A 22,979-nucleotide genomic window follows, 5' to 3' on the forward strand; every position below is an offset into this window, starting at 1 on the left:
TTGATCCCGAATGTGAAGAGGGAAAAGTGATCTTAAGAGATAGATTTCTCACTCAGTTGGCTCCAGATATTCGCCATAAGTTTTCAAAACGGACGTATGGACCAAATCAGTCTTTAGATAATCTGATATCTAAAGACAGTCTATTATGGTAGGGAATATGAGGAAAAAAAAGAAAGGCAGAGAAAGACAAAGGAACAGGTGGAAGCCTTTGCAATGGTTATGAATACCATTCTTAAACAGCATGAGAAAAATGCCCAGAGGGAGCTAGGTGAAAAGGGATGGGCTTGCTATTGCTGTGGAAAGGAGGGACATCTCAAGCGGGATTGCCCTCAGGCTTCTAGGCCGCTTCCAGCTCCATGTCCGGTCTGCAAGGGACCAAACTGGAGGAGAGACTGACCCCAGAGGCGTAGGTCTCAGGGATCTGACTCTCAAGACAATCAGGACTGAAGGTGCCCAGGGGTCCCCACACAAGCTCCCATCCTAATTACACCTGAGGAACCCCGGGTATTGATAATGGTGGGAGGCCAATCCCTCAATTTCCTTTTAGATCCTGGGGCAACTTACTCCGTGCTTACTGAAGCCCCTGGCCCACTTTCTTCCCGATCCGCTTCCGTAATGGGACTGTCTGGACGAGCCAAAAGGTATTATTTCAGTCATTCTCTATCTTGCAACTGGGATTCTGTGCTATTTTCACCCGAGTTTCTTATCGTGCCAGAATCACCACCACCACTTTTGGGGAGGGATATACTGAGCAAGGTCCTTGCCTATGTTTTCATGAATATGGAGCCCTCCCTCTCTCTCCCTTTAGTTGAACAAAATGTGAATCCTAGAGTATGGGCTGATGGAAAATCTGTGGGTCAAGCACAAAATGCTATTCCTGTAGTTGTCAAGCTCAAAGACTCGCACTTAATTCCATATAAGAAGCAATATCCACTGAAACCTGAGGTTAAGGAAGGGATAAAAACCATCACTGAAAATTTAAAGGAGCAGGGACTATTAATTCCCTGTAACAGTCTATGAAACACTCCTATTTTGGGTATAAAGAAACCAAATGGTAAATGGAGACTAGCTCAAGATTTACGAATAATAAATGAGGTTGTAGTTCCTTTACACCCTGTGGTGCCTAATCCTTATACTCTATTGTCTGAAATTCCTGAAGGAGTCAAATATTTCTCAGTAATTGATTTGAAAGATGCCTTCTATTCAGTGCCTTTGGCAGAAGAAAGTAAATTTCTGTTTACCTTTGAAGACCCTCCCAGCCAGCTTCTCAGTTAACCTGGACTGTTTTGCCCCAGGGATTTTGTGACAGTCCTCACTTATTTGGACAAAGATTGTCACTAGATCTACAAAACTTTAATAACTCTGAAGCGGTGGTGTTACAACATGTAGATGATATTTTGCTCTGTGCTGAGACAGAGGAACTTGTTCACGAGCCTCAGAAGTTTTCTTAAACTTTCTGGCAGGCTGCGGTTACAAGGCATCAAGGGAAAAGGCTCAGCTTTGTCAACCATCTGTTAGATATCTGGGCCTAATCATATCAGAAGGGACTAGGGCCATGGGCCCTGAGAGAATTAAACCTATACTAAACCATCCCCTCGGAGAAGGCAATGGCACCCCATTCCAGTACTCTTGCCCGGAAAATCCCGTGGATGGAGAACCCTGGTAGGCTGCGGTCCATGGGGTCGCTAAGAGTCAGACACGACTGAGTGACTTCACGTTCACTTTTCACTTTCACACATTGGAGAAGGAAATGACAACCCACTCCAGTGTTCTTGCCTGGAGAATCCCAGGGACAGCGGAGCCTGGTGGGTTGCCGTCTATGGGGTCGCACAAGAGTCAGACACGACTGAAGTGACTTAGCAGCAGCAGCAACAGCAAACCATCCCCTAACTATGACGTTCAGACAGTTGAGAGGATTTGGCGGAATCAAAGGCTGCTGTCGTATTTGGATTCCTGGCTATGGGGAACTTGCCCGGCCTTTATATAAGCTTATAGCTGAAACTCAGCAGGCCCAAACCGACAAACTGGTTTGGTCTCCAGATACTCAAAAGGCTTTTAAGGTTCTTCAGGCTGCTCTCCTGCAAACTCCGGCTTTGAGTTTGCCCACAGGGTCAGAATTTAACTTGTTTGTCACTGAAAGAAAAGGTATGGCCTTGGGAGTTTTGACACAACCCCAAGGGCCTCACCAGCAACCTATTGCTTATCTAAGCAAAGAATTAGATGTAATTGCACGTGGGTGGCCCCACTGCCTAAGAGTAATTGGGACCACGGCTTTATTAGCACCTGAAGCTTTAAAAATAATTAATGGACGAAACCTTACTGTACTGACTTCTCATGTGAGTGGAATCTTAAATTCTAAGGTTAATATTTGGATGACAGACAGTAGAATTCTTAAATATCAGTCATTGTTGTTAGAAGGACCAGTAACTAAGCTTAAAGTTTGTGGAAATTTAAATCCTGCCACTTTCCATCCTAAGAAGGAAAATGAAACACCTGATCATGATTGTTCCCAATTCTTAACTTTAAACTATGCAGCTCGGGAGGATCTAATGGATACTCCATTAGACAATCCTGACATGGAAATATTTACAGATGGCAGGTCTTTTGTTCGGGATGGAAAGCATAAAGCAGGTTATGCCGTGGTGACTGCTGAACAGGTTTTAGTAGCAAAATCTCTCCCCCAGGGAACCAGTTTGCAGAGCTTGTGGCTCTGACCCGAGCCCTAGAGTTAAGCAAAGGGCAGCGAGTAAATATCTACACTGATTCTAAGTATGCTTATTTGACTTTACATGCTCAGGTTGCAATATGGAAAGAAAGACAGTTTAAAACAGCAACAGGAGAACCTATTAAGCATTTCAGAGAGATGGAGAGACTTTTCAATGCTATATATTGTCCTAAACAAGTAGCGGTTATGCATTGCAAAGGGCACAGTATGGATGGAAGTAAATTAGCCGCAGGTAATATGTTAACTGACTCTCAAGCCAAAAAAGCAGGACTTTACGAAACCCCCTCCCTACAGATGCCTTTGATCTGGACAGGTCCTGTGGAATAGGAAAAACCACAATATACTGAGGAAGAATTAGAAAGATATGAATAGAGAGGAGCAAAGATTACTGATAAAGGATGGTTACAGTCCGAGGATGGACGATTAATAATTCCTGAAAATGCTCAGTGGAAAATTCTTAAGGATTTACACCAGAGTTTTCATTTGGGTGCAGAAAGTACTTACCAAATGGCTTCTTGTTTGTTTGGAGGTAAAAATGTAATGAAAACTTTAAAGAACATTATCAAAAGGTGTGAGGTTTGTCAGAAAAATAACCCAAAGACTGAAAAGCTAACAAAATCTCGATTACAACGAAGTGGAAAGTATCCTGGAGAGGACTGGGAAATTGATTTTACTCATATGCCAAAAGCTAATGGATACTCTTGCTTACAAGTTTGGGTGGATGCTTTTACTGGATGGATTGAGGCATTCCCCTGTCGTAGTGAACAAGCTAAGGAGGTTATAAAGATTTTAATCCATGAAATTATCCCTAGGTTTGGGCTGCCAAGGAGCCTTCAGAGTGACAATGGCTTCGCCTTTAAAGCTGCTGTAACTCAGGGGGTGTCTAAAGCTCTAGAAATACAGTATCACTTACACTGTTCCTGGAGACCCCAATCCTCAGAAAAGATTAAAAAAGCTAATGACATTACCAAGAGACATCTGCGCAAATTAACTGAAGAGATGCTGGACAACTGTATTAAAGTCCTACCCATAGCTTTAATGAGGGCTCAAACTGCCCCCAAAAAGGAGGTACTGTCCCCCTTTGAATGTATTTATGGAAGGCCTTTCTTACACACAGACATTGTTATAGACCTTGAAGCCTTGGAAGTAACTAGTTATGTAACTCAGTTCTTAGCTTTTCAACAGGCATTAACAGAACCCCGGGAGATGACTCCTGAAACAGCCTCTGAGTCAAGCAAGCCTCTATTTGAGCCAGGAAACGAGGTCCTCATGAAAACATTGGGGTCTGGGGGCCCATCCCTCGAGCCCCTCTGGGAAGGCCCTTACCAGGTTATTCTTTCTTCCCCCACAGCTGTCAAAGTGCCAGGGATTGATTCGTGGGTACATCACACTCGAGCCAAGAGGTGGCACCCTGACCAGAACTAAGTGATGTCATTTTATGTCTTTACTTTCTATGCTCTCACTTTTTATTTTTCAGATGGGCCTGATAATCTATGTGAGCCTACTTCTGTTGACTCCAGAAATCCTGAGTCTGCTGTTTGATCCTCAAGACAATGCCTTCCTGTCCTGGGCTCACTCCTACGCTGCATTCCACAATCGGTCTAACTGCTGGGTCTGCGGAGCACTCCCCTCTTCATCAGTGGAAGGCTTCCCGTGATGGACATCTTGACTTCAAGGAAAAGACTTTCTCCAAGTCTGCAGATACCTTCGACAACAATCATATGTGATGCCTCTTCTTCGTCCGATGACATCTAACATCCCTAAAATGGACTGGTGCAGCACTTTGTACTTTAACTATGGACATAACGTGACTTTTAATTTTGATTATATATTGTCTCGGTTTAATGACTATTTTCCTGCACATAAGACAAATAGGTCTAGATCTGATGGTTTTTTTATCTGACGTTTATCAAATATGGGATGAGGTTGCTAACTCCTGAAAAAGGACGTCTAATATCTACTGCCCCTATATGCTGGGAACAAACAGAGCCATCCCCTGAAATTAGCCAACAACTTAATTACAATGATTGGAAACAATTGGGATTTTTGCCTCAGGAAATATGTAACGTAATCATTCCCATGTTTTCCAACCCAAGTTCAGGTCCTCCCTTTGGCCAGGCACTAATTGGGGTTGGATATCTCAGTCACACTGGCTTGCTTCAAACGGGACTTATTGGATATGTGACTCTTACTTATGGGCTTGGCTTCCCCCTGGCTGGATAGGGAGATGCACCCTGGGTCTAGACTTTACTCACGGCTTTATATTTTCAGAGCTTCCAGAGAAGCCTGCTAATTTACTTCACCTTAAAACTCGGTGGGCAAGGTCTGTATTTCACTGGTATGATTATTTGGCTGCAGTGTTTGTCCTCTTTTGGGGGACTACAGATGTTATGCTACGAGTGGATGCTTTGACTAATTTTACTCAACAGGCATTACAAGATTCTCAAAAAGCTATTTCAGTTCTTAATGCTGAACAAGCACAAATTAGAAAGGTGGTTTTACAAAACAGATTGGCTTTAGATATTCTGACAGCTGCACAAGGAGGAACTTGTGCCATCATTCATACTCAATGCTGCACATATATACCTAATATGAGCACTAATATTACTCATTTTACTAAACACATGAACAAGATGATTGGGGTCATGGATACTCCTGAAGCCTCGATTGCCTTACTTTGGGAGATGTTAACTAGTTCCCCATGGTGGAAAGCTATCTTAATTACAATAATTCTGATTGTTTTGTTTTTGCTATTTGCTCCCTGCATCTGTAACTGTGTAATTGGATTTGTTTCTAGTCACATGAAAGCTTTTAAGTTACAAATGGTTGCTCAAACTCCTGCTATCACTGCAGCTTCCTCCGACTGCTATTTGGGGCCCCTGGATCAGACATCCTCAGTATGAGGATTAGGAGAATATGTTGCCTCACCAATTTAGGGACAATGCCCCTTGTCAGCTCGGAAGAAGTTATGGAACGAGAATGACGCCCCCTTTCCCTAGGCAACATAATTCTCCTAAAAGAAAAGGGGGGGATGAGAGGGTAACAGGCAGGAGGGCCAGGGGTCTCCAAATGGAGGAAATAGGCTGCAAGTGCCAGACATTTTTATCTCTCTTAATCGGCAGGAGGAAACAAACTAGAATTTTGTTTTTCCTTCTCTATACACATTTAAAAGGACGTTTCTCTTAAAATGCTATGTTGCCATGACACCTGGTTTCACCTGACGCTAACTATTCTCAAAACCTTGAGTTAACCAATACATGTTTTTCTTATGGAAATATTTGTCTTAAGCTATGTTAATATACCCCAGACTCTGTCTTCAACTTGGTCCCACCAAATGGCTCATACTACTTGACAAACCAGTATGTTATATTCAGATATTGTTCCCCTAATCTATGTAAATGAAACTATTTTGTGTGGTAACCTGCCCTTCTACAAGATTCAAGTCAACCGTTTTTTGGCCTGGGATGAATTATCTTAAAGACATTCCTTTCTTTTCATTAACAGACTGCGAGTGACTATATAACAGATAGCTGAAGACTAGCAGGGGGTACTCTTTCTGCCCCCTTCAGATGCCTATGTCAGAAACTTTCTCTATCTCCTTTATACTTTAATAAAACTTTACTACACAAAAACTCTGAGCGATCCAGCCTCGTCTCTGGCCCCGGATTGAATTCGTCTCCTCCGGAGGCCAAGAATCTCGACGTCTTATCGTTCAGCAACAACCTTTCAAAAGTGGGAATAGAGGAAGAACAAAAATTTAAAGCAAGCTTTAAGATTAAACCTGAAGTGGGCAGTCATTTCTGCTCACATGCTCTGTGACATTGAACCCAGTGGTATGACATGTGTATTTGTGAGAGTTTATGGATGACCATGGCCCTAACCTACTAAGCTAGAGATAGTGGTGTTTGTTAATTTCAATTTTAACTAATGGAGAAAGAGGACAAAGGACACCATTTAAAATTCAGTGGATTCTTTCATGGCTGTCGATGTTTGCAGATTCCACATCTTAAGTGAGATTTCTGGCCTCTATTGACAAACGTGTGTTAGTTTCTCAGTCATGTCAAACTGCTATCCCATGGACTGTAGTCCCCCAAGATCCTCTGTTCATGGAATTTTCCAGGCAAGAATAGTGGAGTGGATTGCCATTCCCTTCTCCAGGGCATCTTCCTGAACCAGGGTTTTAACCTGGGTCCCGTGTATTGCGGGCAGGTTCTTTATTGTCTGAGCCACCAGAGAAATCCTATTGAAAAAGAGGTCAGCATTTTTATCCAGCATAAGCCAGCTAGTTCTGGTAGTTGTCATCAACCTCAGGGTATACAGTTCTTGGTTTAACATGGTCATATGTAAAGAATAAAGTAGATAATAAAGAAAATCTTTATATAGTTAAAAGGCAATGCATAAATCTTTTAAAACTATGATATACAATTTGCTTATAAATCATACTGTAACCAAAATTGTAATAAGTGAAGAAATAATCTTAAACAAAATTTTGTGAATTAAAAAAGACTAGCTTGCTGCACAGTGTTTTAAAATGCAGTTATGTATTTATTAAAGACATAAAAAGTAAAAAATGAAGAGAAAATACATTTTTAAATCATGGAGCATTTATAGTAGTATTTTTTAATCCCCCCAAAATTATATATCATTAGCAAGAATAAACATTTGCATATATAAGTTAAATTAGAAATATCATTCATTGCTCAGAATGTGAAGATACTTATTACTGGACATGTTGTTATAACATTTAAACCATCTGTGTCATTTACTCTAGCAAATAATGATAGCACAGATAAAAAAAAATACTGTGCATGACTTTCACACCTGCTCTACATAACATAGGAGAGAGTCGCAGATATGGCTTGGCATTCCCCTTCACATAACTGTGGTCCATAATCTGACACCATGTTCACTTTAGTTTTGTACAAAGATATGGGCAAGAATCCCAACATGACTGACAGTTATAGGAATGCTGTCTTCAAAAGGTATCCTTACAATACTTAAGAACATAATGTACAGGCCACCGAAGCATCAGTTGCTTTGTAAAGTATGAAACCATGTGGGTTGATGCAGAAACTGTCCTGAATTTGATTAGACTCACTCGACATTGGACCAGTATCTTGTAACATCCTTGAACAAAGTTTTCATGTCCCCCAAGGAACAATTTGATGAAAAGTTGTCCACCTCACACATAATCTGAGGTCTATGCATCAATAGGTTTTAATAGCTCACTCTCAGCCTAGCAAGCCCAAATACAGTTGATCAAATTTGAATCATTTTTACAATAAACATCATTTCTTAGTGACAGTGCTTATGTCCTACGTTTAACTTAAAACATTATGTTTCCAGGGAAAAAATGCTAAGAGAGGTAATTCTGAGGTCATTCTTCCTACAGAAAAATAATTTAGACTTGCTGTTAACTCTTCTCTTCAAACACCCATTTAACTATATATGTGTAACTGTAGTTTTGACAAGAATTGTGGTGTTAAAAATACTTCAGAAATGGAACCTAAGACAGTCTGAGCAACATGAATCTTGAATCATCCTATAATTCTTATGGAAGAATGTTTTTAATTTTATTTTATTTTTAAAATTTATTAATTTATTTTAATTTAATTAATTTAATTTAATTATTTAATTTATTTTAATTACTTTACAATGTTGTGGTGGTTTTTGCTCTACAACGACATGAATCAGCCATAGGCGTACATGTCTCCTCTTTCCCAAATCCCTCTGCCACCTCCCTCCCCACCCCATCCCTCTGGGTTGTCCCAGTGCACTGACTTTGAGTGCCCTGTTTAATGCAAAAAAATTGGAGTGGTAATCCTTTTCACATAGGTAACATACATGTTTCAATGCTATTCTCTCAAATCATCCCACCCTCCTTGCCTTCTCCCACAGAATCCAAAAGTCTGGTCTTTATGTCTGTGTCTCTTCTGCTGTCTCACATATAGGGTCATCATTACCATCTTTCTAAATTCCATATATATATATATATATATATATATGTATATATGTATATATATATGATAATATACAGTATTGGTGTTTTTCTTTCTGACTTGCTTCACTCTGTATAATAGGCTCTGGTTTCATTCACCTCATTAGAACTGATTCAAATGCATTCTTTTTAATAGCTGAGTAACATTCCATTGTGTACATGAAGAATCTTGAAAATATTAGGACACATCAGTCAATATTTTGGATTTGTCTAAATAGCCTCCTGTGTTCCTCATTACCTCATACTACTTTTGCAAAATCATCATCATAGACTTCTTTGTTTCACTGAGTTTAATAGATAATAATCATGTTGTTATTTAGGACTAAGATCAGAATGCACTTGATTCTTTACTGTTAAGCAGTAAAGCCAAACCATTTTATTCTCCACTTACTCTCCTTCTACCATAATTGTATTGCCAGGGTGTGTGCATGTATGTGTGTGTGTGTGTACTTGGCAGATGATGGTAATATTTAATCAAATAAAGAAGATTCAGGAGTTCTGAAGTTTAGTTTTAACTCTTCTCAGACTTAGAAGATGATTTCTGGCAAAATGGTATCCCTGCCTGAAGGTACTTGGGATTACTTTGGGGAAAACTGATTCTCAGGCCAAGTTTCTGAGATGAGTGTGAGAACACTGATGGAGCAAGGAAAACAACCTGGAACATCTTCTGTGTTGTTATATATAAATTTAACCTGAGTTAAATTCAATACTTCGTGTACTGGGAGGGCTAGAGAGGCAGTTGTTGAGCGTGTTTGCAAGCTTGCACAAACATAGGCACACACGTTTCCACAATGTTCTGCCTTCCTTATTATGCTATCTGGTCAGCATGGGCAGGTGCTTTATGCTGAGGTCAGGCTCTGCCTTGCAAGATTGCTGGAACAGCTTTTGTAACAGAATCTGACAGTTGGCAATGATTGCAGCTGGCTGTTTCATTCTAAGTGCCTTTTGATATTCCAGGAGTCACTGTCCTCAGAAGAATCTGCTGCTAGCATGCATACCGCTTTCAGAACACAGCACTTGAATGAAGGGAATAAGGTACCCTGTGGTGCTTGTATATCTGTGAACTCCTTCTTAAAGTGAGTCTAATAAAGGGGAAGATACACATAGGGGATGCAATTAGGTGAAGAAAAGAGACTAATGTTATAATAGTTTGCCTTCCTGCAGTGCACCCAAACATTGAGACTTGCTTCACTTTCTCTGTCAGCTTAATTTGGAAGGGTAGTCTCGTTGATCATTTTACTTGACTTCCGAATCAGTTGGGTTAAGCTAACTGCTATAAAATATCAACCACAAAATCAAATGGATTTATTTAGTCCTTGTTTGCATCAAGTCCAAACAGTGGTGAGAGACGGCTCTGCTGCACACATTCATGCAGGGACCCATTCTGGATGTCACCGTTCAGGAAAAAAGGGCCCAGAGAGAGCATGGATGGAAGCACGGATGGTTTTTATAGGGGCTGATTCCCAGGCCACATGCCGCTGTGGGTCTAAGGCACAGTCGCCAGGAATTGCAAGGGCTCTGGGAAATGTGCTCTAGTATGTGCCCAGAAGGAAAAGAAAATGTGTTTTGGCCAACACGGAAATCTCTGCTCCAAATTTTATGACACGCTTTCTTAAATTTCTTCTTCAGTTAGTGGTTGCTCCTTCAGAGTGTTGACGGCTGCTTCTTTTGAAAGCCTACTCGAAACATCAGTTATCTGGATGATACCTCTGCTCTTCAGTACAGCAGTAATTAATTATAGTTTTTTACAATTATTTATTTGTTTGGCTGCATCAGGTCTTAGTTGCCGCACACACGATCTTCCTTGCATCAAGCGGGATCTTTCATTCCCACACATGGACTCTCTAGTTGTGGCACATAGCATCCGGAGAGTGCAGGCTCAGCGGTCGTGGCATGAGGGCTGAGCTGCTCTGCAGCATGTGGGAACCCAGTTCCTGACCAGAAACTGAACCTGTGCTCCTTGCATTGCGAGGCAGTCCCCCAAACACTGGACCATCAGGCAAGTCCCCTAGTTATTTTTGAAATATTCTTCTGAATCACACACCATGTCTTTCTTCTCTCCCTCCCCGCTTCCTTCCTTTCTCTCTTTCTTCTCTAATTTTTTTTAAAATCTCTGTCTTACATGTAGATGGTGATGTTTGTGCATAGTCAGTCATGTCTGATTCTTTGTGACCGCACGAACTGTAGTCCACCCGGCTCCTCTGTTCATTGGGTTCTCCAAGCAAGTATACTGGCGTGGGTTGCCATTTCCTCCTCCAGGGGATCTTCGTGACTTAGGGATTGAACTTCTGTCTCTTGTGTCTTTTTGCATCGGCAGGTGGATTCTTTACCACTGTGCCACATGGGAAGCCTTACAATGTAGAAGGCTCGCTCAAATATTTGATCATTTTTGTTTGTCAATTCATGCTTAAAGATAGGTTACTAAAAGCCAGTTGGATTCTGTACATATGCATGGATCATCAACTGGGAAACTGTAGTGTACTCTGTCAGAAAACAAACATAACTCTGAGTGTGTGTGTGTGTGTGTGTGTGTGTGTGTGTGTGTGTGTGTGTATACACACAATGTTTGTATGCCTGTGCATTAGTAGTAAAGAGGGTTTTGCAGTTTTCTATTATACTTGGAAAGAAATGGAGCCAATAGGGTAAGAATGGGAGTCTGACCATCCTATATCTCAACATTCTGTAAACCTCCTCTTTGAAGTATGGCATCTTTCCAACTACTTTATCTGTAAGGGAAATTTCTCTGGCCTTTTTAAACTGAAGGAATTTAACACAGAAAAAAATTTTGTTTAGAAAAATACATTGGGGAGATTGGAGAAGTAGTTCCAGGTAAGGTTCTCAAAAATGATCCCTAGGAAAACACTCCAGAACTAGTCTGTGAAAAGATGCATGATATCTGTTACTTTTAAGAAGGTTAGAAATCAGGGGTTTATCACTGGCCCTGTTGACCCCAGGACTAAACTCTCTAACCTAATCCTGGGATCAGGAAAACAGAGCCCAGAGACCTTATTGCAATGTCAAGAAGCAGGAATCAAGAGGCCACCTCACTGTTGATTCTAGAACCATCTGTACCTCCTGGGCAAACGTGGCATTCACACAGCCAGTGACTGGACATGCAAGCTAGTTAGCAGCCTTGGGAAATCACTAACTTCTTCCGTCTATGTGTGTCATCAGAGGTGAAGAAGCAGGACAGTTTTGGCCTTTACTATGAACCTCCGCTGCAAAAAAGTCTAGCAGAGGGATTTTCTAGCTTCTCACCTTCTGAAATGCAAGATGGTATGTGTACTAACCAAGCCCTTTCTAATTCATGTGGCTTCTTAGTTAAACTTTTCTAGAACAGGCTGAGGAAGTGTTGTGAAGTTAATTTTTTTTTAATTGTATTTTAACAACTTGCCAGTCACTTATTTTATTTTGGCCAAGCCCCATGGCTAGCAGGAGCTTAGTTCCCCACTGTGCCCCTGCAGTGGAATCACGGTGTCTTAACTACTGGAACTCCAGGGAAGTCCCAGGATGTGAAGTTCTAGTTGCTCTTTGATTCAGGAGAATTTCAACAGTCTTCCTATTTCAACTTGCTGACTCACCTGTAAATTTTGTAGTAAATGATTTTTGTGATATTTTTCCTAGAGTTTTCTAGAGGAATAAATTGTTCTTATTGACCTCACCCTTGCGAAACTTAGTATCCAGTTTCCCAGCCTCCTACCTCTTTCATGTGCTATCTTCCAAAAGTTATTGACCACACTTGCACTTGCCACTTGCTGTTTATCTCTTGATAGTGTTGTCTTGGTAGAGAGAAAGAATTTTAATTACATTACCCTTATTTAGTGGGGCTTTAAAAGAAAACAGAGATAAATGTGTTCAACAAAATAAGTTTAATCTAAAGTACAGTCAAATTTTTTGCTATCTTTACTTTTTCCTAGGTGATCTATTTTTAGTCCACAGGTCATAAATATCATACACATGCCAATATCTCCTAAATTTGTGTCTTCACACCTGAGCTCACCACAGAATTTCCAATTCATATATCCCTCTGCTTACTCGGCATGCCCTCTTGAATATTTAAGAGATATAATGAATATAACTGCATAAAAATAGAATTCTTGATTATGTTCTATTCTTTCCTTTTTTTTCCTAACAGCTAAAAGATGTACAAACAGACAGTTAAGGGGGCTTGGATTCCAGCTCTTTTGATAAAAATTACTAAGTATTACAATATGAATCTTCCTATTTCCCAATGGGGAAATATTGCTTGTGTTTCAGCTTGAGATATAGATTTTAGTGATTAAAATTCCTCAAAGCCAATCTTTTCAAAAGACACACACCTTGAACATTTGCTTTTGCATTTTTTACTCAAGGTAAAAGAAGTATTCTACATCTATAAAATAAGTCACAATTCTGTAGATAACTAACACCCTTTATAAACTATTATTTTGCATTTTATTTAAAATTTAATTTTATTTCATTTATTTTTACTTTTTAAAGGTTCATTTCTCATTTATTTAACTGTTGAGTGTGTTCTGGTATATATATTTTTATGGAGTACAGTTGATTTACAACGTTGTGTTAGTTTCATGTGTATAGCAAAATGAAATCAGTTATGCATATATATATATCAACTCTCTTTCGGATTATTTTCCTATCTAGATCATTAAGAGTATTGAGTAAAGTTCCCTGTGCTATACAGTAGGTTCTAATTAGTTTTCTATTTTATATATAGTGATGTGTATATGTCAACCCCAATAAAAACAGTGGTTAGATGTCACATAGTAGGTGGCAATGCCTTAGTCATATGCATATTTTCAGGCCTTTTCCATCCTTGTCAAGGGGAGTGACAACATTCTCCTTTCACACAACACTGAATCTAATTTTAGAGCAAGTTTGTTTTTTGTCTTTTGTTCAATGTTACAGGATGATCCCTAGATTCATAGTGATTATTGGTCTAATTTATTTTGGTCCTGATATCCTTGGGAATGAGACTTTGGGTTGCAAGACTCAAGTAAATATCACATAATTATTTTTTATTACATAAAGTCATACCATCAATAGACAATATTCTCATTTTAAAAATGTGCTTGAAGTCAGAAATAATCTAAAAACTCTATATTTTAGAGGTTAGGTAAGCTTTTAATTAAGTTATAAATTTAATAATATGAATATAATATAGTGGGTATATTAAGAAACATATTGTCATATTTTGGAAAGAATGTTTCAACTAAATGATAAAATTACCTACATGTTAAGGCTGCTGCATAAGTAAGTTTGGCTAGAATTTCTTCATGATGTTAAAAAACAAAATGAGACATGCTAAAATATTACAGGAAGAAAATCAAGTCAAATGAGCAGTCAAGATTTTAACATATTTAATATTTTATCCAAAAATGATGGCAATCTGATTCAAATGGTGTCTTTTTAATGGAGTCACATTGTTTTCTCTAAAATTTGAATTAAAATTCTTCTGGAGGGAGACAAAATTTTAAAACTATAGAAAGTAAAGACTGGCAAAACACTTACTGGTAAAACCTTGGGTGATTCAACAGTATTTATAAGGCAAACAGATATAGACTGAAAATAATCTTCCAAGATTTGATCACAAAGTGCACTTTAAGTCTACCTGAAAAAGGTAGGAGGATGTTGAATACCTTCTTCACCATATAGTATCAGGCTTAAAAATACAGGGTGAGCACTCACTTGTGTTTCTAACCTATGAAAATAATTTTAAATCCAGGCAAAGAATAAGAGGCCCTTTAGATAACTAAGGGAAGAATCAGGTAAACTGTTGGTTTATTCTGGGAGTACAGTTCCTTGAGAAAAGGCAGGCATGTGACTTCAGGGAAGTCTTTGATAGCAATGCATGCTAGAAAATTATAGTTTTTCATTTACTATATCTACCCAGAGGACGGGGGTGTCATCCCATTGGAAATGAGGCTCAATAGAGATGACTGTCAGAAGTTCCATTAGCACAGGATCTTTGTTTTCTTCACTGCTTCAACTCAGTGACTAAAACAGCACCTGGTACATAGTAGTTACTGGTTATATAGATATAGGGGATTGACAGGAAATGTTATTTTCAGCTTCATCCCACTGTATCTTAAAGTAAATCTAAAGGATATGGGACAAATCATGCAATAATTATCATTATTATAGGCATCGTAATTAGCTTAATTACCTAATATTTCTAGTATGTTTTCTTCTAGGAGTTTTATGGTTTCTGGTCCTACATTTAGATCTTTAATTCATTTTGAGTTTATTTTTGTGTATAGTATTAGAAAGTGTTCTAGTTTCATTCTTTTACAAGTGGTTGACCAGTTTTCCCAGCACCACTTGTTAAAGAGATTGTCTTTTCTTCATTGTATATACTTGCCTCCTTTGTCAAAACATTCTCTGACATAAATCATAGCAGGATCCTCTATGACCCACCTCCCAGAGTAATGAAAATAAAAACAAAAATAAATAAATGGGACCTAATTAAACTTAAAAGCTTTTGCACAACGAAGGAAACTATAAGCAAGGTGAAAAGACAGCCTTCAGAATGGGAGAAAATAATTGCAAATTAAGCAACTGACAAAGGATTAATCTCAAAAATATACAAGCAGCTCCTGTAGCTCAATTCCAGAAAAATAAGCCACCCAATTAAAAAATAGGCCAAAGAATTAAACAGACATTTCTTCAAAGAAGATATACAAATAGCTAACAAACACATGAATATATGCTCAACATTACTCATTATCAGAGAAATGAAAATCAAAACCCCAATGAGGTACCATCTTACGCTGGTCAGAATGGCTGCTATCAAAAAATCTACAAACAATAAATGCTGGAGAGGGTGTGGAGAAAAGGGAACCCTCTTACACTGTTGGTGGGAGTGCAAACTAGTATAGCCACTATGGAGAACAGTGTGGAGACTCCTTAAAAAGCTGGAAATAGAACTGCCATATGACCCAGCAATCCCACTGCTGGGCATACACACCAAGGAAACCAGAATTGAAAGAGACACGTGCACCCCAATGTTCATCACAGCACTGTTTACAATAACCAGGACATGGAAGCAACCTAGATGTCCATCAGCAGGTGAATGAATAAGAAAGCATGGAATATTACTCAGCTACTAAAAAGAATGCATTTGAATCAGTTCTAATGAGGCGGATGAAACTGGAGCCTATTATACAGAGAGAAGTAAGTCAGAAAGAAAAACACCAACACAGTATATTAACGCATATATATGGAATTTAGAAAGATGGTAACGATGACCCTATATGTGAGACAGCAAAAGAGACACAGATGTAAAGAACAGATTGTTGGACTCTGTGGGAGAAGGCGAGGGTGGGATGATTTGAGAGAATAGCATTGAAATAAGTATATTGTCATATGTGAAATAGATCACCTGTCCAGGTTCAATGCATGAGGCAGGGTGCTCAGGGCTGGTGCACTGGGATGACCCTGAGAGATGGAATGGGGAGGGAGGTAGAAAGGAGGGTCTGGATGCGGAACACATGTACACCCATGGGTGATTCATGTGAATGTAGGGCTAAAACCACCACAATATTGTAAAGTAATTAGCCTCCAATTAAATAAAAATAAATAAAAAATATTCCTAGAGCTCTGTAGTTAGTGCTAGACACTCTGCTGATATAATTTTTTTAATGTTTTCTGTGGTGGTGGTAAAAGACACATAATATAAAACATGATTTTAGCCATATTTAACTGTGCAGTTCAATGGCATTAAGGATATTCACATTGCTCAACTCTTGCCATCATCCATCTTCCAAATTTTTACTTTCCTTAACTGAAACCATCTCCCCATTTAACACTAAATCCCCATTCCTCCCTACCTCCTCACCTCAGCCCCTGGCATCTGCCAATGTATTTTCTGAATCTGTGAATTTGACTATTCTAGGTACCTTGTACAGCATTTTGTTAACATTATGTTATCCATATGACAACTCCGAAGCATAGGGCAATAACATTATCCTTATTTGAAACAAAACTTGACAGAGGTTACTAGAAATAGCAGATCTAGGGCTTGAACTCAGGCATCAGTCCATGACCCAATCTCTTATTTGGATTAAAAATAAAGAAGTCATCTGAGGGCAGATACTGCTCTTTAAATGTTTTTCTCCTCACTTACATTGTAGTAAAACCCCCAAGCTTCCTTTTGGCATATGGTGGCCAGAAATAAAGTGACATTTTGACTGGCTCCGTTAAAGATGAGTATGGTCATATGAATATGTTCTATCTGATACAATGAAGTGGAAGTGACATATACAGTCCTTGAAACCTTAAGGGAAGAGACAGCAGAAAATATTCTCTACTCCTCCCTTCTTCCTAGTTGCTGTCTAGTTGCAATTTGCAGCAGCAGGTAGGTACCTTCACTGGTTAAGAGATTCTTTCCCCTTATGCAATCTCCCAAAGGGAGAGACAAAGTTAGTGTTTCGTCTTTCTACCCAAGACTACTGTTTTGTAACTAAGGGATGCAGCTTCTTTGGGAAAAAAAAATCAAAAACAAAAACAAAAAACACAAATGTGAGATGAGAAAGGTTTGGGGCATCCCTGGTGGCTTGGTGGTAAAGAATCCACAAAATAGGAGCTGCAGAAATTGGAGGTTTGATCCCTGGGTCGGGAAGATACCCCGGTGGAGGTCATGGCAACCCACTCCAGTATTCTTGCCTGGACAATCCCATGGACAGAGGAACTTGGTGGGCTATAGTCCATAGGTTTGCAAAGAGTCAGACATGGCTGAAGTGACTTAGTACACATGCAAGAGAAGGGTTCAGGAGCCAGTATATATGAAATCAGCTTTTAGGGTTAAAAACTATGTCTAGGCAAAAACATTTGGCTATGTTTTCTTGTACATGAAACCAAGCAAACACATCAAAGTCTTCTAATGGGGCATTATTGTTAGGGAAAAAAAAAAAAAAGGAAAGGAAAAAAAATCACAAAATTTGTGAAAATTCAAAGTTTAAACTCAACCTGCTTTTTTTTTTTAAATTTTTTTCCCATTTATTTTTATTAGTTGGAAGCTAATTACTTTACTGCTTTTGAAAGGGCTCCCTAATCTGCACCATCTGTAGCTCTGAAAACTCTAAGGGCATATTCAGGTGGGGCCTTGGAGGCTATTGGACAGGGGACAACCTCCCAAGAACAGAAACTGTGACTACAGAATGCAAAGGAGTTTTCCTCAGAAAGTTGAATCAGGGGCTGCCAGTTGGACAAGCTTAAGAACTTACTGTACCACCACCTGTTAATTGCTTAATATTTGGAAAATTTTATGATTATTGCTCTTATGTTTTTCCACAGTTATATAAATAACTAGCCCATCAAAAGTCAAATCCTAGCTCGATGGAAAGAAATGAACATCCCTAGACATCTTGGACTTGAAGTTGGGTACAGCAATTGGGGACAACTTTGGAATTGCTTATTTGGGAGTGAAAGTGATGGTTCTTCCCTAGTTTCTATGTATTATTCTTCACTAATAGGATATTTGAATATAAATTAGGCACAAGATTAGCTAGCATAAAGCTGGCATTTTCTAACACCTTGAGGCTAAGTGTTGTAATGTGACAGTTTTCTGGTCATGGCCAATGTCATATGAGTAGAGTTAGTGTATATATCCTATGACAAAGGCAGGGCCCCAATGTTATCTTTTTCTGTTGAGTTTAATTCCAATGTGATAGTTGAAGCTAACATGTCCATCTTGGACTGTGAAGTAGAAATCTGGTCTGGAGAATCCTAGGTCCCTGATGATATTGAAGCCAGCATACCTGTCTTAGAATGCCTATGTTACATAACAGAGGTAAACTTCTGTCTTCTTTAAGCCTGTAAAAACTACTCTTATTTGGAGTTAAAAAAATTCTTTCCAAACTTTATCTTACCAATTCATGTTGAACGACAGTTTAATGAAATAGACTCATCTTGATAAACCTAGTAAAGCGTGAAGTCAATAATTAGGAGATAAATAAAGAGAAAAATATGGGAGTAGTTTTGCATACTAACAACTAAATTAATTTACTATTTTAAAAATACTGTATACTAAATGATCAGAGAGACTTCTTTTTGGGGAATACACCTAGATATACTGTCAGAGGCAGATTCATCTTCCTAAATACATACCTGAGGTGATGTGAAAGAAAAGAAATTATTCAGAAGTGATAAACTTTAACTCCATTGGGGCAAAGAGAATCTTGCGGTTATTATGACACATTTGCTCATTCCTGTTGGAAACACTGAGAGTCCACATTCACAGTGGACTGATTTAAAAAAGAAAAAAAAAAACCCACAAAACTCTACAAAGGGCAATAGTGTGAGCTATAATTATCTTGGCCTTTATAGAGTAGAAAAATTTTCATTTGAAAATCTCTAAAGAAAAGCTTACTCTTAGTTGAATTTAGGGCAAGAAAAAGTCTTGTAGCAAGAAAATGTCTTGTGGCCAGAAAAAGTTCAACTTAAAACATACATTTTAATTGTCCCCATATTTAAATGCTTTTCCTGATGAAGGGAGTAGCAGCCTACTCCAGTATTTTTGCCTGGAGAATTCCATGGACAGAGGAGTCTGGTGGGCTATAGTCCATGAGGTCACAAAGAGTCAGACATGACTGATCAACTAACACTTTCACTTTTCTTTAAGCGTTATTAGGATATTAGCACAAGAAAACTAAAGTCTTCTTTAGGGGGTGCATTTTAATTGCAGACACCTCAAAATTCCTTTAATAAGATGGCAAGAAACATAAACTAATAATCAAACATCTTTAAATACACAAGAGAAAAAGTGATCATCAAAATTAGCAAAAGATACTATCATAGATAAGAAGGACTTTTTTGTTGCTAAAATAAACTATAAAAAAAGAAAATAAAAATTATGATGAAAAATAAATATCTATCAATGTGATCTGGCATATTTGATTAAAATCAAATAGAACTTTAAGAAATTAAAAATGTAAGAACTAACTTTAAATCATTCAGTGGATGGGATAAGCCAAAGATAAGGAAGTAAGGACTTCCCTGGTGGTCTAGTGATTAAGAATCTACCTGCCAATGCAGGGGGCAGGGGTTCGATCCCTGGTCCAGGAAGTTTCCACATGCCCCAAAGCAATTAAGCCTATACATCACAAGAGTTGAAGCTCTAGGGTCTGTGCTCCTCAGGAAGAGAAGTCACAGAAATGAGAAGTCCACACACTGCAAGAAAGGGAAGCCCACTTTCACCACAACTAGAGAAAGCCTGTGGGCAGTAATGAAGGCCCTAAATAAATAAATATACAAGATGAGGAGCGAGTAAACTGGATGACACATCTGAAAAAAAGAAAACCTAAGATAAGAGATAGAGACAATAGATGAGAAATGTGAAGGAGAGTAAAATTAGGATAGGAAACTGAGAAATAAATATTTTGATATAAAATGCAAAACATACATATAAAACATGTACATGAGCAAAAATAAGAGGATGAAGAGAATGGAATAGGTGGAATTTTTAAAATACAAAACAACGGACACTGTTCTGGTATTGATGAAAACATAGGTCCTCAGTTTCAGAAAGCTTGATGGTTTGCAAGCAGGCATAACAAACACAGATCTATACCCAGAGACATAACGATAAAACTCAGAAGATAGATCAAATCAAAGAGAAGATTCTAAAAATCACCAAGATGAAGAGCTGAATGCCTACAAAGAAAGAGCAATCGGGTGATAAATTCCTGTTAAAAAACAAGAATAATAAGGGCAATAACAAAGGCAGCCAGAAGACAATGGGAGATAACTTTGAAGTATGAGAGAAAATTGTCCCTCAACTAGAACCTGTGCAGAAGCACACTATCTTTCAGAAACAAACACTTTTTGCATAAATCTTATTATTTAAAGATCCTTTTTGAAGAAACTTGTAAAGATTTGTTTTAAAGGAGAAATTTGTTAAAGAAGGAAAATAGGGTATGAAAATTGGTGAGGTAATAAATTGCTATTTTTTGTGTAAACCTAAAAAAAAAAAGTGATAGTTTCAGTTTTTGATGAAACCATTTCTTAAAATTAGTAGAGCCACACTAATAAAGTTTAGAAAAAGATTAACATTCAAGAGTTAAATCACAATTTTTAAATGTATAAAGCTATAGAATGGTCTTTTAACCTTACCAAAAATAATTTAACAAGTATATGTAAGAATGAGAAAGCCAGGGTATAAAAAGGTGGTCTATGTGTACTTAATTAATTTAAACTAGAAATGAGATAAAATAACTCATAAATATTACTGTAAAGAAAAGGTGAATGTAAATTTCTCCAAAATTATATGAATAATATACTATGAATAAAACATTAAAAAGTAACAGGTGGGATGAAAGCAATAGGGATTGAGGAAAAACTTGATATTTACCTAATTAGTTGTAATATAAAGCATGTTTTACATTTGACTCTAAAATATAAAAGCTCCAAATAATAAATACTTCTGAAAATGTAATTATTAATAAAATGAAAAATGCCCTGTAAATACACTCTAGAGACAGAAGATGAAAGCTAAAAATTATATCACAGGAAAATTATAAAGCAATAGAAGGAAAATAATAAAAAGAAAAAAACAGAATGCAATAAATAAAATATACTTAACATATCACTTATAAGGGTTGACTACTATATAAAGAATTCTTTGGTATTGCTGCTCTTTAATTCATTTACCCCACAATGATTTGCTAATTTAAGGTTTTAGTTTTTTTTTACAAAATCAAAAATTGCTAAGTAAACTAAAGTTACTTAAAAATTTATATTTTGCATATTAATTATAGAATTAATAAAAATTTGATATTAATGCTTATAATATATATATATATATATATATAAATATATGTTGTTGTTCAGTCACTAAGTCATGTCCAACTCTTTGGCGATTCTATGGACTATAGACTGCCAGTCTTCTCTGTCCATGGGATTTCCCAGGCAAGAATGCTGGAGTGGGTCGCCATTTCCTTTTCCCGGTGCTCTTCCTGACCCTGGGATTGAACCAAGTCTCCTGCATTGGCATGCGGCCTCTTTACCACTGAGCAACTAGGGAAGCCTGCAAGTTTCTCTTGTTGTTCTGTCGCTAAGTCATGTTAGACTCTTTGTGACGCTATGGATTACAGCACACTAGGCTTCCCTGTCCTGCACCATCTCCCGGAGTTTGCTCAAACTCATGTCCATTGAGTCAGTGATGCCATCCACCAATTTCATCCTCTGTCGCCCCATTCTCATTTGCCCTCAGTCTTTCCCATCATCAGGGTCTTTTCCAATGAGTTGGCTCTTCACATCAGGTTGCCAAAGTAGAGGAGCTTCAGCCTCAACATCAGTCTTTCCAATGAATATTCAGACTTGATTTCCTTAGGTTTAATCTCCCTGTAGTCTAAGGGACTCTCAAGAATCTTCTCCAACACCACAGTTCGAAAGAATCAATTTCTTGGCGCTCAGCCTTCTTTATGGTCCAACTCTCACATCCATACATGACTACTGGAAAAACCATATCTTTGACTATACAGACCTTTGTTTGCAAAGTGATGTCTCTGCTTTTAATATGATGTCTAGATTTGTCATTGCTTTTCTTCCAAGGAGTAAGCATTTTTTAATTTTGTGACTGCAGTCACTGTCCACAGTGATTTTGGAGCCCAAGAAAGTAAAATATGTCATTGTTTCCACTTTTTCTCCTTCTATTTGCTATGAAGTGACGGTGTTCTTCTCTCCCCTGGGTTTTATTCTATTGGAATAAATATTCCTCATAGTTTATCGGTAGTAGTGTGATGTGAATGTATGTCATCTTCCAGAGAGGGTGTGACTTTCCCTCTTTATTTTTTCTCCTTTTTCTGGCTTCTTACTCTGTTAACACATTTTGATGAACTCTTGATTATTCTCTACTCTGATGCTGACAGATTTACTGGCTGCCTCCTTTTTTCAGCTCATCCATTAACAAACCCAAACAATAAAACAAAAGATTAAAGCATTTAGATGACTTTCACCAGTTGAATTATCAGGCGATTAAAGTAGTTTAGAGAGATAAAAAGAATTTTGGTGATCATGGCTTGAATCTTTTTAGCTATGTCATTTTAAAATACCATGTGTCCTTAGTGAAAAGTAATACATGGCACATTCAGAGAAGTTGTTATATCTGTGTAATACTGTAGGCTGCAATTCTGTCCACATCATATGCTAAAGAAGAGGGTTATCAACTGAGTCACTAGAGTAGCTACAGCAGCTGCTACTTGCCATTTATTAAATTTGTTTAATAAACCATGTGTTAATAAACATGAAGTTATACAACTG

The 22,979-nt window shown here is 38.1% G+C and overlaps 1 pseudogene; it reads right to left on the bottom strand.

Moving 5' to 3' along the window:
* Positions 1-13,460: 13,460 nt before the first annotated feature.
* LOC136162350 (U6atac minor spliceosomal RNA) lies at positions 13,461-13,576 on the bottom strand (annotated as a pseudogene).
* Positions 13,577-22,979: the final 9,403 nt, after the last annotated feature.

Source organism: Muntiacus reevesi, chromosome 2 (genome assembly GCF_963930625.1).
Source record: "Muntiacus reevesi chromosome 2, mMunRee1.1, whole genome shotgun sequence".
Taxonomy (NCBI): domain Eukaryota; kingdom Metazoa; phylum Chordata; class Mammalia; order Artiodactyla; family Cervidae; genus Muntiacus; species Muntiacus reevesi.